Source organism: Carassius auratus, unplaced genomic scaffold, assembly GCF_003368295.1.
Source record: "Carassius auratus strain Wakin unplaced genomic scaffold, ASM336829v1 scaf_tig00022685, whole genome shotgun sequence".
NCBI classification, from domain to species: Eukaryota; Metazoa; Chordata; class Actinopteri; order Cypriniformes; family Cyprinidae; genus Carassius; species Carassius auratus.
The window spans coordinates 60,001-76,058 of record NW_020525209.1 but is presented as its reverse complement, the minus strand read 5'-3'; the positions used below and the strand labels follow the sequence as shown (position 1 = coordinate 76,058).

Below are 16,058 nucleotides of genomic sequence, written 5' to 3'. Positions count from 1 at the left end.
TATGGAATCCAAGTTAACAGCAATACGTTAAATTGCATAACATGACAACCATCAATCACGTAATTAGCGCTCGCATTGAGTTCCTCAATGAGGTTAAAATTATATTAGATACACCAGTAAAGGTCACAGTCTGGAGGTAAGTTACTTGCATCTCCTGTGAAGAAGGAGCCTCGGTGAAAGGGCTATCCCGAGGTCGTTGATTGGCTGGAAGTTCAGTCTCTGAAGTGACGTCTTGGGAAGCCCGTGGTTGTTGGCGTTGGCTGAAAAGTGCAGAGTCGTGTTCGCTGGTTGAAGTTGAATGGACGTTACAAAACTTAACTCAGAAACACGAAACTCTCAAACGGAAAAGAAAAGAAATAAAGTTTGACGAGACTAGGTTGTGTTCCTTCTCATAGTAGCAGCAGGCAGGCACGCTGGAACCGCGCTCAAAAGAACAATGATGACTACCGCATGGCTAGATGCTACAAGCTAAAGCTAGGTAGCAAAGCTACAAGCTAAAAGCTAAGAGCAGGCATGACTGATAGCACGAGCAATGCTAGAACTAAAAGCCGACATGGCTAATAGCAGCAGCTAGACTAGAACTAAAAGCAGACTAAAAGCAAGGCATGACTAAAAACAGACTAAAAGCACAAATTACATCGTGTCCAAAGTATTTAAAACTTCCTGTTGGCCACCCCTCAAATGTTGCCTTGACCAATCAGATATGTTCTTGGGGTGGGTATCATAAATCATTTGTTTATCTTACCAAGCATGTGGTTCTTGCCTCACAGGGTCTAATTTTGGACATGATTCCTATAACATGATTATGATATATTTTACAAATAAATGATTGCAAGGACAATATCAAGCAAGAAAATGCAATTATTTCAATACTAGACATGACTATGTATCCTATAGTTATCAAAAGACATACACAATAAGTGATTATACATGATAGTCAAATGTGTGGGTTACACGTAAATGAATATGGAGTCAAGCAATAGAATGATTCATTCATGAGTCTTTTTTGAGTTCATTCTGGTCCATATATAATGTATAAAAAGGGTTTCTTTGCCATTCTCTGGCAAAGGACTTTTCTGTGAAGACAAAGGTTTAAAGCCCTTCCCCCTTAGGAATTTCAGTCTGGTTTCACTGGCTGGGGGGGGAAGTCAATGCAAGTATTTAACTTGATCTCCTGGGTTTACATGTGATGTCCAGCGTTGCATTCCAATCACGAACAATAAATTTGACAATCTCTTCTTCGAATTAAAATTGTCAATAATTGTTCTATTGGTGTTAATGTTGAAAGCTGTTGTGTGAACAAGTTGGTTGGTTGGTTATCTTGTTTGGTTCCTGTGGCACTAGAACTGATTTATGACTTCCTGAGGAATTCAGCTCATGTTTCAATGCACACAGCTCTGATAGACTCTTTGATTTGTCTGATTTGACTCATTTCTGCTACATATATCCCCCTTTCGATCGGCGAGGTGTTTAGGTGAAGACATCGTCGATCGCTGGAGAAACAAAGGCAGAAGAAGCAGACAAACACAGCAAACAGCAAGACAACACCTCCATGACAGTTACTGTACTGGTGCAGGCATCAGGTTATTTAGGTACACGTGGTTAAGTTCAATTAGTCAATGTAGTTTAGCACATTGAGGATAGTTTAGATCGTCTTGGAAATTGTTTTTTATTTTGATTCATCAATCAAATTTGTGGTTAACTTTGTTTGGTTCTTCTAGTTTGTCTTACTTTACATGTTTACCATTAGTTTTCTAGTAATTTCATTTTCAATTCAATGAATTGACCTATCATGCATGGAGCTCTCTGGCTTCCATTCAGTTTAGAGTGGCTGGCGGATATTAGGTGTTGCGAGTCAATCCTAATATCAGACCTTCGACCCTCGCAGGGTGTCTAGGCGTTTCACCTACTCAGGAAAGAGGGGAAGGAGAAGGATAGGTAAAAGAAGAACAAAACAAAACAAGGCTGCTGTGGGTTTTCCTAGCATGTGTTACAACTACTATTGAGCTAGGATGTCAGGTGCAGCTAGTGTGTCGTGAACCTTAACTTAGTGTCAGGTGTTCTACCTATTGTGAGGATGGCTGCACGTTTCTTCATGGTGGGTATATGTAACTTTGTTACGCTAAAAGTTGGATATTCTACCTGTGGGAAGAATATGTTTGTTGACTGTGTTATCAGTAGATGTGTTTACCTCTGGGTGTAGGTAATGTTGTGTATTACTGGTGTAGTGCATGTGTGGTCAGATCTGTTCAAGTCTGTGTTGTCTCCCCCTTTTTCTAGCATGTCACTTAAGACTGGCTCTCAGCATCCTTGGCTTGGATGAGGGCGTGTCCCTGGTCTAATGAGGGGTCAGTCCAGCAAGGCAGGAAGTTCTTTAGCAGACAGTCGGAGGCAGTTTGGCATGGCTGTGTGAAGCTGAGTTGCAAAACTTGTCTCCTATGTTGCATTCTTCTTGTGATGCCTTCTGGCTGTAGCAGACTTTCTGACCTTCTGTGCTCTGGTGGTTGCTGTTGCACAGACAGGGAATTTGGAACTTGGAGTTGGAGTTCATTTGACAGTTTGTTAGTGACTGAGGTGATGTCCTTTAGTACCTCAGATTTTTCATCAACAGTTGGCCGTGAAAGACTTGTTCATTCTGGGTTGTTGTTGAACAGGTGCTTGTCATCTCTGATGCGGTGCACCAGGTGATCACCGGCCTTCCGTTCTGTCGCTGGTCACAGCGAGCATGACTCAACTTTGTGGTCACCTGCATGTAAATTGTCTTGAAGGAACTCTCTTAGTTGTTCCATGACTTGTTCCGTGTCTTCTAATGGTAAGCGGTTATGTTCTTGTGAGTACTCAGCACTGTGCATGTCTGAGTGGTGCTGAGGTGGGTTTTGTTGTCGCTTACCCACACGAGTTGCTCTTGGATGAGTCAGGTGATTACCTTTGGATATCTGGTTAGGTTTCCAGATGTTATCCTTTTGGTTTCTTGAGAAGCGTGGCTGGTCCCATGGATTTTTCCAGCAGTTGGGCTGAAAGCGGTCGTGGATATGGGCGTCACGTTCTGTGTGCTCTTGATGGAAGACTCTGGTGTTGTGATGCCACTGGGTGTCGTCCAGTGCAAGGCTTGAGTCTTTGTTGACAGAGTTCAAGAGTGTGGAGGTTTTGTTACCTTTCTTTGAGGCCAACTTCTGCTTGTTATAGGCCTTCTGTGTTAGGTCACGCAACTGTTGGATGGTCATGGAGTTCGGACAGGCCATGACACCTAGATGGTGACTGACTCCGGGGTGCAGATTCTTTAGGAAGAGGGTTTTGAAGTTCACATCCTCTTCAAGGTCAGGGCTGTTGTATGCACCAAAGTAGGCTTGTCGGAGTCGGTTGTAATAAGCTTGTGGAGTCTCTTGACGACCTTGTTTGGTTTCCAAGGCAGTTAACAGTCCATGTTCAGACTCTGGGTCTGTAAACTCTTTAATCAGGACCTCACGAAGTCGCTGGTAGTTTGACTTGGTTTGACTGGGCTGTCGATCTAGAAAGTTTCGTACCTCGGAACTGGACGTGGCTCTAAGGAGGTATAACCAGTCTCTGTCAGTCACATGAGGTCTCACTTCCAGGTGAAATTCGATATCTCGCAGGTAAGCTTGGATGTCGGGGCTCTCTGTGGAGTTCGGGTTGAACCTGCTGATGTTTTTAGACAGCTTGTTGAGGTCTTTGATTGTCATCCCGTGTGCAGCTTCAAGGCCTTGGACGGGAGGTTTTCTTTCGTTGGCAGGAAAGGGTTGTGTGGCGAAGGCAGGTGAGGTTTTGGGTTGTGGCCCTTCGCTCCTTTCGTCATATGCCAGTTCTTGGACGTGGGACTCTGCTCTGCTCAGCAGTGATGAGGCTAAGAGAGGTTTCTCTTTCCTTGGCTCTTGTTTGTGCTTGTAAGCATTTTGGAGTTCTTTTCTGACCATGTAGAGCTCATCGTTGGTATCGTCTAGTTGTTGGGTCAGATTGTCCATTTCAGTTCTGTACTTTTCAAGGTGGTCTTTCAAAGCACTGATTTCAGAATTCTTGTTTCTGATGTCTATCTTGGCTTTCTCCAGTAGCTGTTCGGCATACTGGAGTCTGTTTACCAGGTCTTTCTGAGCAGCCGTTGCATGTTGCTGGTCGAGCTGAGCTGCTGCCAGGGCTGCTTGGAGCTTCATAACTTGTTCTGTTGTATCCTGCTCCCTCTCGCTGGGTGCTTTGAGTTGATCTTGAACTTTCACTTCCAGCTTGTCTATGCGATGTTGAGCACGTGTCAGCTCCTCTTGAAGGTGGGTGATGTGCTTGTCGCTCAGTTTCAGCTGGGTTGTGAAGGCATAGCTTAGTGAGCTTGTGATCTTGACCAGCTCCTCGTGGTTGTTGTTCTGGCTTGAATCTTGTGTCAGGAATCTTCTCAGGATTAGGATTATTATTAAAAATAATAACAGTTCAAATGTCTTTGGAGTGAGGCTGTCTGTTATGCCTCTCAGCCAAATGTTCACATCTTCCCCATGGGAAATGGGGTCTGCAGTCTGCGGCATGTTGGCACGCTGGGGAGAAGAGAGACTGACGCAGATCTGTGTGGAGTAAAAGCCTATGTGTGGTGGGACAACTAAGTGTTGTATCAGTGATTGTGAACCACTAGTGAAATGTGGTGATGACCGTGTTGGTCTCAGGGTGTCTAAGTAGACTAGAGATGCGAAGGCTTTGTCACTCTAATGAGGAAGAGGAAAAGAGAGACAGAGGTGAAAAACAAATTCAAATGACAAGCAAAATTTCTGTTTTTCAAATGAGGAAAATTATTTTTTTCCAATTAAATGTTATCAAAAACGTAAACAATATTATTATATTTCTTGCTTTGGACAAAAGAATACAATAATAATTCTGATATCTCTTTTCTTAGTCTGACAGGATTGACACCGTACACCTTTCAGTTGGACCGCTCACCAGGGAGTCAGCGAAGGCGACAGTTGCTCAACACGTATCTCTATTAAATTGATCTCAACGTTGGATGAGATGCTAAAACTTGGATTGCGTTTCCAAATGTAGGGAGGTTATGAAGAACAAATGAGAGGATGATTACAATCAAATTCATAAGGATGATTCGTCGTCTTTGGCACGATTGTGTATTTACTTCACTTAGAATTGATTGATGGTTCTTACATGTCCTACAAATGTAAAAAGAGAAGAGGAAAGTAAAGGAGAGAGAGGACGGAGATGGTAAGTCTCAGTAGCGGTTATCTCAACTACAAGGAGAGCGTTGTGTTAGTTGCTGCACAACTAATCAAACAAAATAAACTTTAAGTGAAAGAAGGTTGTCTTTCTAATTTATTTGAACTCGTAGTGAGGGATAACAATGTCTCCTTTTAAGGCTCAGGTTTGTCGTTCCCAGGCTAGGATACACAAAGTAAAGAAATGGTAAGAAAAAGTAAAATAAAAAAATTAATAAATGGGCAAAATATGCAAAAATGAAATTAAAAAGAGGAAATTAATACGTAAAACAATAGTGGTTAAGTGCATAACCAAAAACAGGAAGAGGGTTAAAACGCATTCAAATAAGTAAATGTCTGAATAGCATATATTCAGATGGGTAATAAATAAATTAGGAAGAATAAGTTTACTTAACTTCCAAAGTTCAAGGCTTATTCATTCCTAAAATAATTAAGACCAAAAGAGAATACTAGAAATAAAAGATCATATGAAATGATCTGAGAGGGAAATTTTAAATGCTTCCAAATAAATTTAATGTTTCAATTAAATTTCAATTTGACAATTAATAATTGTGAGTCAGTATTTCCCTTTCTAGTAAAATGAAAATAAGTGGTCTAGTGAGAAAAGAGAGCGATAAAAAGAAAGAGACTAACAAGTGTTAGTTAAGATATTTAAAATGGTTAAATCACGTCAGCGTTGCCCAAACACACATTATTCTACCACTGGATGGTAATGCTAACGGCTAACCTTTGAGGCTAGTGGCTTTAGTATAGACTTCAATGTAAATGCAATGGTTTCGTTAGCTTAGCGACACCGCGGAGTTTGTGCGCTGCGCATGCACAGTTCAGAGTTGCTCCGGAAGTACGTTAGGCTTCCGGGTCACGGTCGTCACTATGGCAACCAAAACACATTCTAGTGGATTAGTACATGAATCGTTGCATTGTTGCAAATACAGTTAAGCATGTTACATGAAATGTCGGCTCATTTCAACACTGTACAAATAACAACACCGCCTTTCAGTTGGTTTTGCGATGTGGCACTTAAACTCTAAGTTTGTATAGAGTTAAATTTATCTTAATTCAAATAGCAGCTTCCTGCTGTAGTTATTATATCAATCTCAGCAATTTGATTCTCCGTGCCAGTTTTTCTGGACACAAACATAAAGGTTTTCCTTCGCTGTTGGTACACAGTTAAAATTTACTTGATCAAGCTTTTAAAACACTCCCATTCAAATTACTCTCGGGCACACGCAGTGTTACGCGAGATTGCATTCACTTTGTGAACGGATACAAATGGACAAACATTGCTCTCTAATGTTTAACGTTAACTTAGGGGAGTCGAATATCAAATTTGATTCGGCAGTGGAACACGCACTGGCAATCAAACTATATGAAATATGAATACGGGGACTTTGATAAATAGATTGAGGAACCCGCTCAAAACTATTCTTTATTCACCGATTTATATCCCTTTTGAAACACTAACAGTTTAGCTCCGTTCAGCAAACAGTGACTGAGATAGCGTTTGAGACACTGGAACACGCAGTGAAATCAAATCAGCTATAAAACAAGGCATTACACAAATGAGGAACACGCTCAATTTCTACCTTATTGTACGTTCTCAGATGTTTACTTTTAAGTTCACTTACTGCTGTTAACAACGGGGAGACGGACTCGAGTTAAAGTCTCCTCTAGCTCCTTTCATTCAAGCGGGAGGGCGCGCGCTGCTTACGTCACGCGTCACACACACACATACTCAGGTCTCGCATGCTTCTCATCTTTCATTCCTTTAGCAAAATCAAAGATTAAATAACTTGGTTTATGCTCACAATTTAGATTAAACTGCCCGCATTCTCCACCATAATAAATGTAAGGGAAACAGGTCAATTTAGCTCAAAGGGAATCATTTAAGATTTTAAAGGGAATTTGAACAGAATCACTGTTTCACGGCTGTTCACGGAGACGCGCCTGCGGTTCAGTGAACGAGCCGTTTAACATCAAATCTGCGCTGGATACTAATATCCAAACTATAGTGAAAACACTATCAATTAGCACAGTAACAAGATCGGCAGTTTAAGACATTAACTTGTAAGCACAAAACACAAGATACTTCTCTTTTCAATATGAATAAGGCTTTATTAGATAATTCTAAGACACATAAACTAATCTAACACATAAACGCACGCACACACACATTCACACAAGTTGCAGGAAGGTCGAAAGTTAGGGAAAGATGAGTTTAAGAGAATGGAAATATGGAATCCCAAGTTAACAGCAATACGTTAAATTGCATAAACATGAACAACCATCAATCACGTAATTAGCGCTCGCATTGAGTTCCTCAATGAGGTTAAAATTATATTAGATACACCAGTAAAGGTCACAGTCTGGAGGTAAAGTTACTTGCATCTCCTGTGAAGAAGGAGCCTCGGTGAAAGGGCTATCCCGAGGTCGTTGATTGGCTGGAAGTTCAGTCTCTGAAGTGACGTCTTGGGAAGCCCGTGGTTGTTGGGCGTTGGCTGAAAGTGCAGAGTCGTGTTCGCTGGTTGAAGTTGAATGGACGTTACAAAACTTAACTCAGAACACGAAACTCTCAAACGGAAAAGAAAAGAAATAAAGTTTGACGAGACTAGGTTGTGTTCCTTCTCATAGTAGCAGCAGGCAGGCACGCTGGAACCGCGCTCAAAGAACAATGATGACTACCGCATGGCTAGATGCTACAAGCTAAAGCTAGGTAGCAAAGCTACAAGCTAAAAGCTAAGAGCAGGCATGACTGATAGCACGAGCAATGCTAGAACTAAAAGCCGACATGGCTAATAGCAGCAGCTAGACTAGAACTAAAAGCAGACTAAAAGCAAGGCATGACTAAAAACAGACTAAAAGCACAAATTACATCGTGTCCAAAGTATTTAAAACTTCCTGTTGGCCACCCCTCAAATGTTGCCTTGACCAATCAGATATGTTCTTGGGGTGGGTATCATAAATCATTTGTTTATCTTACCAAGCATGTGGTTCTTGCCTCACAGGGTCTAATTTTGGACATGATTCCTATAACATGATTATGATATATTTTACAAATAAATGATTGCAAGGACAATATCAAGCAAGAAAATGCAATTATTTCAATACTAGACATGACTATGTATCCTATAGTTATCAAAAGACATACACAATAAGTGATTATACATGATAGTCAAATGTGTGGGTTACACGTAAATGAATATGGAGTCAAGCAATAGAATGATTCATTCATGAGTCTTTTTTGAGTTCATTCTGGTCCATATATAATGTATAAAAAGGGTTTCTTTGCCATTCTCTGGCAAAGGACTTTTCTGTGAAGACAAAGGTTTAAAGCCCTTCCCCCTTAGGAATTTCAGTCTGGTTTCACTGGCTGGGGGGGGAAGTCAATGCAAGTATTTAACTTGATCTCCTGGGTTTACATGTGATGTCCAGCGTTGCATTCCAATCACGAACAATAAATTTGACAATCTCTTCTTCGAATTAAAATTGTCAATAATTGTTCTATTGGTGTTAATGTTGAAAGCTGTTGTGTGAACAAGTTGGTTGGTTGGTTATCTTGTTTGGTTCCTGTGGCACTAGAACTGATTTATGACTTCCTGAGGAATTCAGCTCATGTTTCAATGCACACAGCTCTGATAGACTCTTTGATTTGTCTGATTTGACTCATTTCTGCTACAGCAGTCTCTCATCAAAGTACTAACCAGACCTAAACCTGCTAAGATTCAGAAATCGGGCATTGACTTTTTCTTTTTTTTTTTTTTTTAATGAAAGATTATTATATAATTTGTGACATTTTCCAAAAGATTAAAGCACCTGGTATTCCCAGGAAGTCTCCCATCCATGTACTAACCAGGCCCAAACCTGCTAATATTCAGAGATCGGGCATTGACTATATTTTTTGGCAAAATTATTATATACTAAGTGAAAAATGTCCAAAAAGCTTACAGCACCTGGTATTCCCAGGCAGTCTCCCATCAAAAGTACTAACCAGGCCCAAACCTGCTTAGCTTCTGAGATAAGACGAGATCGGGCATAGCCTTTTTTTTTTTCTTTTTTTTTTATTATTATCAAAAGTATCAAAACAAATACAATTTACATTCAAAATAGAGTTTCATATCCATCACATAACTACATAAACACAAGAACTTGTCTGTCCTATCACCAAAAGTTTGCATGCCTACATACATTTATACGTTTAATTATAATGCCATTTTTCCTTTTTGTTTAGAAATGTATGCTTAAACCTCCTTCGTCATCCACACATACAAGTACACATCCATTAATGAAAACTTTTTCAAACAAATCTTGGCTCAGATATTTCCACATTAGAAAGACATTCTTTCTCATCACTGTTTTAAACAACAGATTAATGTCCACTTTTTTCCTTTCAAAATATGCCAAATTCCTTCTTGTCCAAATTGCATATCTTGCATGACTTAAAATGTAATTACACAAATTAACCTTCCAATCTTTACAATTATTACATTCACCGAATAAAAACATTTTCCTCCACTCATCTCCTTCTATCTCTTTTCCCCAGTCCTCCTTTATCAATCTTTTCAATTTTTCATGAAATATGTCTAGCTCTTTACATTCAAAAAATATATGCATTAACGTTTCTGCATCAGTTTTACATACATCACATTCTCAATTAACATTCTTATTAATTTGATGAATCACCACCTTTGTGTATATTCTATTATGTCTTAATTTAAAGTCCAAGTTTTCACACTCCAGTCCATTATACTTCACACTTAAGTTTTTCCATATTGACTTTACATTAATTCCTGGAAATTTTTTTTGCCACACAGCTTCTGATGCAGGCACCTTAATATCCTTTCCCACAAAAACGTTATATATTGTTTTCGTCGTTATATCTGTCAGACATTTCTTTTCACCATTTTTCCCAATAATAAACATTTTTGGCATTCCCCAGTTTCCCGGTTTAGTTGTCTCTCTCTCAATCATTTCAACCCAAGTCTTGGGCAAGCTTGTTTTAATATTTTCACATACCGAATCCACTTTTGATTTTTCAATTCCGTCATCCCATTCCACCACGTAGTCATAAATTGCTCTATTTGGCATAAAACCTTTCACATATTCATATACCATATCCTTTAATTGTCTTACTCCCGCTTTCATGTATAGTCTATTATAAAACATTTTCCCATTCATTTTTATCTTTGGATTAAGAAAAATTGGCTGCTTGTATATTTGATTTATATTTTCACAATCATATTTCACGTCCATTAAAAACTCTGCCCATGCACTAAATACTTCTTGATAAAATAAGGGTATATTTTCAAACATTGGCTTCTTTAAAGCCATGAATACCCCTTCTTCTCCACATCCACTGCTTTTATCCAAAAAGTCTCCCATGAAACCTTTCCATCCATATTGCACTTTATCATATAAATACTTCTTCATTGTTTTCACTCTTATTGTTTTTCTTTTAACCTCTAAATCAATCAACTTTAATCCTCCTCCTGTGTAGTCTGCTATTAATGTATTTTTTGATATTTTAACCCCTTTCCCTCCCCATAAAAAATTATTAAGAACATCCTTGATCTCATTTACCACCCAAACTGGCAAGTCAACTGCACCTAATACATAATTACATTTGGTAAGCAACAAGGAGTTAAACACTATTACTTTGCCCCTCAGTGTTAATTCTCTTAATTTCCAAAAGCGTAGCACTTGTTTTATTTTGTTTAAAATCCCTGTCCAAGTAGCATCTCTTGCTTCTTTTGCATTAACTCCTATATTCACTCCTAAAATCCTTGTGTATTCTTTTGTGACTTTAAAATTATTTTCACACCCGCTCATATCTATCCCTCCTATACTCATTATTTCAGATTTTTCAATATTAATTTTTGCTCCTGATGCTTTTCCATAAGTTTCAACATGTTTCATTATTCTTTTTATACTTTCCATATCTCTTACAGTAAATGTTGTGTCATCTGCATACTGGTGAATTAAACTCAATCTCCCATGTGGTACTGGAATTCCTCTTATTTCCCTATCTCTCTTTACCAGTGTCGCTAGGGCTCAACTGATATTGAATACAGCATAGCAGACAGCGGACACCCCTGCCTCACTGATCTTTCTAGTGGAAAATGATCTGTTAAAACACCATTTACTTTTACACAACTTTTTGCATTACAATATAATAAATTTATCCACCTCAGAATCCTCTCCCAAAAACCAAAGTTCCTCATTGCTTGTTCCATAAAACAGTGCTCCACCCTATCAAAGGCTTTGTTTAGATCCATACATAAAAGCAAACCTCCTTCCCTATCATTAACCATACTATCCACTACATCCCTTATTGTGCATATGGTATCTGTAATGTCTCTTCCTGGTATACTGTATGATTGATTTGGCGATATTATACTTCCCACTACTCCTTTTATTCTATTGGCTAAGACTTTTGTCAAAATTTTATAATCAGTTTTTAAAAGACTTAAAGGTCTATAATTCCCCAAATTAAGAGGACTACCTTTATTTTTATATAGAATATTGATTATGCCCAAGCTCATTGATTCTGGTATCTCCCTTCTTTCTTCCATACTCCTGAATACCTTAATCAGTATAGGTGCTAAACTATCTATGAATGTCTTATAGAATTCATGCGTTAAACCATCTGATCCTGGACTTTTATTCGGCTTTGTTTGTCTTATTGCTTCTTTTATTTCTTCAATACATATATCACTGTCACACATAATTCTTTCTACATCAGTTAATCTAGCACTTACTGTATTTAAAACTTCATCCACACATTCTTGTTTTACATTTTCTTTCTTGAAGAGTTTCTTATAAAATAATTCTACCACTTCTATAATTTCTACAAAATCTGTTACCTTTTTCCCTTCTTCATCTTCCAACTTCATTTTGTGCACCTTTCCCCCTCCACCGCATACTGTGCCCTGCTCCTTACTATTACACCCTCGCACTTTTCCTTTTCAAACAACTCCATTTCTGCTTTTATCCTAAAGAAATGTTCTTTTGAGTACTCAGGGTTGTTTTTTCTATTTTCTCTGCTTCTTTCTCTAACATATTTCCCATGTCCTCCATTTCCCTCATTCTCATAAAATGCCTCTGCTTTGAGTACCTTATACTTCTTTTTTTGTATTTTCCCTTTCATTATTTCCCACCACTCACAGACATTCTCTTCAAATAATGAGTTTTCCATTTCACACTTTATACATCTGTAAATACTTTTCCTGTACTCTTCTTCCTTTAACAAAGATGAATTCAGACACCACATCCCCCCACCTCTTGTTTCCTTATTTCCAGCCATCTTTACTGTCATGGCAGCATGATCACTTACTCCAATAAACTTATATCTCACATTTTTCACATAATGTAATATTTCTCTTTTAACTAAACACAGATCTATTTGACTTTGTTTTAAGTTTCCCAGCACCATTTGCCTTCTTGAAAATTCCTTTTTAAATGGGTTCTCCTCTCTCCAGGCATCTACCAAATCCTCACTTTGCATTAATTGGTTTAAAATCCTTCTAGACACATCTGATTTGAAGTTTGCACTTCTAGACACATCTAGTCTTGTGCACCACACATTAAAATCTCCAACCACATTTACCTGTACACAGTGGTTTCATTTGCTCAAAAACTCCTTTTCGTTCGATTTCTACATTAGGTGCATATAAATTAACCAATCTAAAAAGTTCATTGTTGAACATAAAATCTATTCCTAACAGTCTTCCTTTACCATCATTATATATTTCCTTTACCTTATACATTTCCCATTTTTTCATCAGAATCGCCACCCCACAAGCCCTCTGATTTCCATGATTTACATAAATATCATGTTCCCAGATTTTCTTTATATTGACCATTATGTCTTCAGACCAATGTGTCTCTTGTAAACAAATGACATCTGTTTTAAGCTTTCCAATAACCTGCTCAAACTTATTCATTTCTCTGAGTCCATTACAGTTCATGCAGGCAATGCTCATTATGTCAAACATTGCATATATTACCAGTATTAGACGGAGACAACACATAAAAGAAACTCAAGTTCTTACTTTTTTGCAAAGCATTCTTCACCGCCTTTCATTTTCCTTTTCAGCAACTTGATACTTGCTTCACTTGTGTCCAAATCCTCTTCCAGATTTATCAGTGGAGTCTCCAGAGACTCCTTCACCTCTTCTCTTCTGCTTTCCTTATTCTTTAGGCTTTCTTCTTCTTCTTGTTGCCTTGTTCCTTGTTTTTTCTTTTTCCCTTCATCCCCTTCACTTTTTGCCCCTTTTTTGATTGCCCCTCCGTCTTTCTCTTCCATCCTCTGTACTCTCCCGATACTCCCACTACCGTCCTTTAAGCTTTCAACAAACTCTCTGCTGCTCTCTTTCTCAACAGTCTGTTGTCCAGCAGTTAAATCTCTTTCTCTCCATGCATCCCCTCTTTCCTCTTCCTCCACCGTTAAACTCTCCTCTGACTCTTCATACAGGTCCACGAAGCTTCCCACGCTATCTCCTTCCTCCCGCTCTTCTGAAATTTTGCATACGCAAAATGCATTTCTCATCCTGCAAATGCTACAGTTTCCTTCATTGCATTCCCTTACATAGTGGCCCTGCATTCCACACCGAAAACATTTAAAGTTTGGACAGTCTCTCACTATGTGTCCAGGTTGAATGCACAGACGGCATACTTTAACCAGTCTGTCATGTATGACTCGAAAGTGTTCAGATCCTCCCAACGTCTCAAACTTAGTTGAGTATGGCAGCGATTTAACAGTATCTGTGAACTTGACTTTCAAAAATCTTGTTCCATCAGCAATGTCAGTCCCTGGCAACATTCTCCTTTTAATAGTTGAAACTGCTGACACTCCCCAATCTTTTCGCTTTCCCTTTATCTCCTCATCTTGAATATAAGTCGGCAGATTTAGGAATGAAACCACCATCTCATTATTGCTTATTTCCTTCGCCATCACCCTACTGTTCTTTATCTTTAGCCCATCCAAAATTTTGTTTTTTCCATTCTCTTCTTTCATTGTCAGTTCATATTCTCTTGGATTTTTATATCTGCAACCAATTACCACTCCACATTCTTCTCTTACTTTTTTCAGTAGCTCCATCATTGTAATTCTGTCTTCTCCAACAATCTCCACCAACACAGTTAATCTCTTATCATAGCTTTGTCTTCTTGATTCATTTTCATTTTCTCCCATATTCCATTTACCTTGTCCTTTGTCCATGTTTGTCTTATCAGCCCGTATCATTTATCAACTCAAAAAGGATGAGATCCCCAAACAGCAAAAAGCTGTTTGGGGAATAAAGCAAAAAAATCTTCTTCTTTTTTTAAAAATAAAGATACCAAAACAAACCAAAAAGTCTAAATTTTCAAACAAACAATTACACTCCACGTGCTCTCAGCACCACTACTTCCACTTCCTGATTAGCTCAATTGCGCCCTCAGGTTGGTATGGCCGTAAGCGAAGACTGCTGCAAAGAGAGGGCTATTTAAAGACCAGCCAATCTAATCGCCAGTACATTATATAAGTAGGAAAGAAAACCCAAAAGCTTAAAGCACCTGGTATTCCCAGGCAGTCTCCCATCCATGTACTAACCAGGCCCAAACCTGCTAATATTCAGAGATCGGGCATTGACTATATTTTTTGGCAAAATGATTATATACTAAGTGAAAAATGTCCAAAAAGCTTACAGCACCTGGTATTCCCAGGCGGTCTCCCATCCAAGTACTAACCAGGCCAAACCTGCTTAGCTTACGAGATCAGACGAGATCGGGCATAGCCAGGTTGGTATAGCCGTAAGCGAAGACTGCTGCAAAGAGAGGGCTATTTAAAGACCAGCCAATCTAATCGCAAGTACATTATATAAGTAGGAAAGAAAACCCAAAAGCTTAAAGCACCTGGTATTCCTAGGCAGTCTCTCATCAAAGTACTAACCAGACCTAAACCTGCTAAGATTCAGAGATCGGGCATTGACTCTTTTTTTTTTTTTTTAAATGAAAGATTATTATATAATTCGTGAAATTTTCCAAAAGATTAAAGCACCTGGTATTCCCAGGTAGTCTCCCACCCATGTACTAACCAGGCCCAAACCTGCTAATATTCAGAGATCGGCATTGACTCTATTTTTTGGCAAAATTATTATATACTAAATGAAAAATGTCCAAAAAGCTTACAGCACCTGGTATTCCTAGACAGTCTCTCATCAAAGTACTAACCAGACATAAACCTGCTAAGATTCAGAGATCGGGCATTGACCGATTCTTTTTTTTTTTTTTTTTTTTTTTTAATGAAAGATTATTATATAATTCGTGAAATTTTCCAAAAGATTAAAGCACCTGGTATTCCCAGGTAGTCTCCCACCCATGTACTAACCAGGCCCAAACCTGCTAATATTCAGAGATCGGCATTGACTCTATTTTTTGGCAAAATTATTATATACTAAGTGAAAAATGTCCAAAAAGCTTACAGCACCTGGTGTTCCCAGGCGGTCTCCCATCCAAGTACTAACCAGGCCCAAACCTGCTTAGCCTCCGAGATCAGACGAGATCGGGCATAGCTTTTTTTTTTTTTTTTTTTTAATTATCATATTACAACATTCCATAAATATTTTGCACATGAAAGTCTTATTTACTTTTAAAACAGTCATTTAACATTTTTTTTTTTCTAAAAAAGACTCAAATAAAAATTAAAAGCCTTATTAACATACATTTTAAGAATAATCTAAATAACATTTTTGCAATAATACATTAAAATGAAAATGTCATTCCAAAGAATGGATTCCCTTTTACAATTTTTTTTTTTTTTTTTTTTTTTTACAAACACTTATTTTTCATCTTTTATATTATAGT

General features: G+C 38.4%; 1 non-coding gene across 1 annotated transcript; it reads right to left on the bottom strand.

The window, feature by feature from the left end:
- Nucleotides 1–14,893: 14,893 nt before the first annotated feature.
- LOC113077483 (5S ribosomal RNA) lies at nt 14,894–15,011 on the bottom strand. Its single transcript, XR_003281357.1, has one exon. It is a non-coding gene; the product is annotated as a 5S ribosomal RNA (ribosomal RNA).
- Between the last annotated feature and the right edge of the window lie 1,047 nt (nt 15,012–16,058).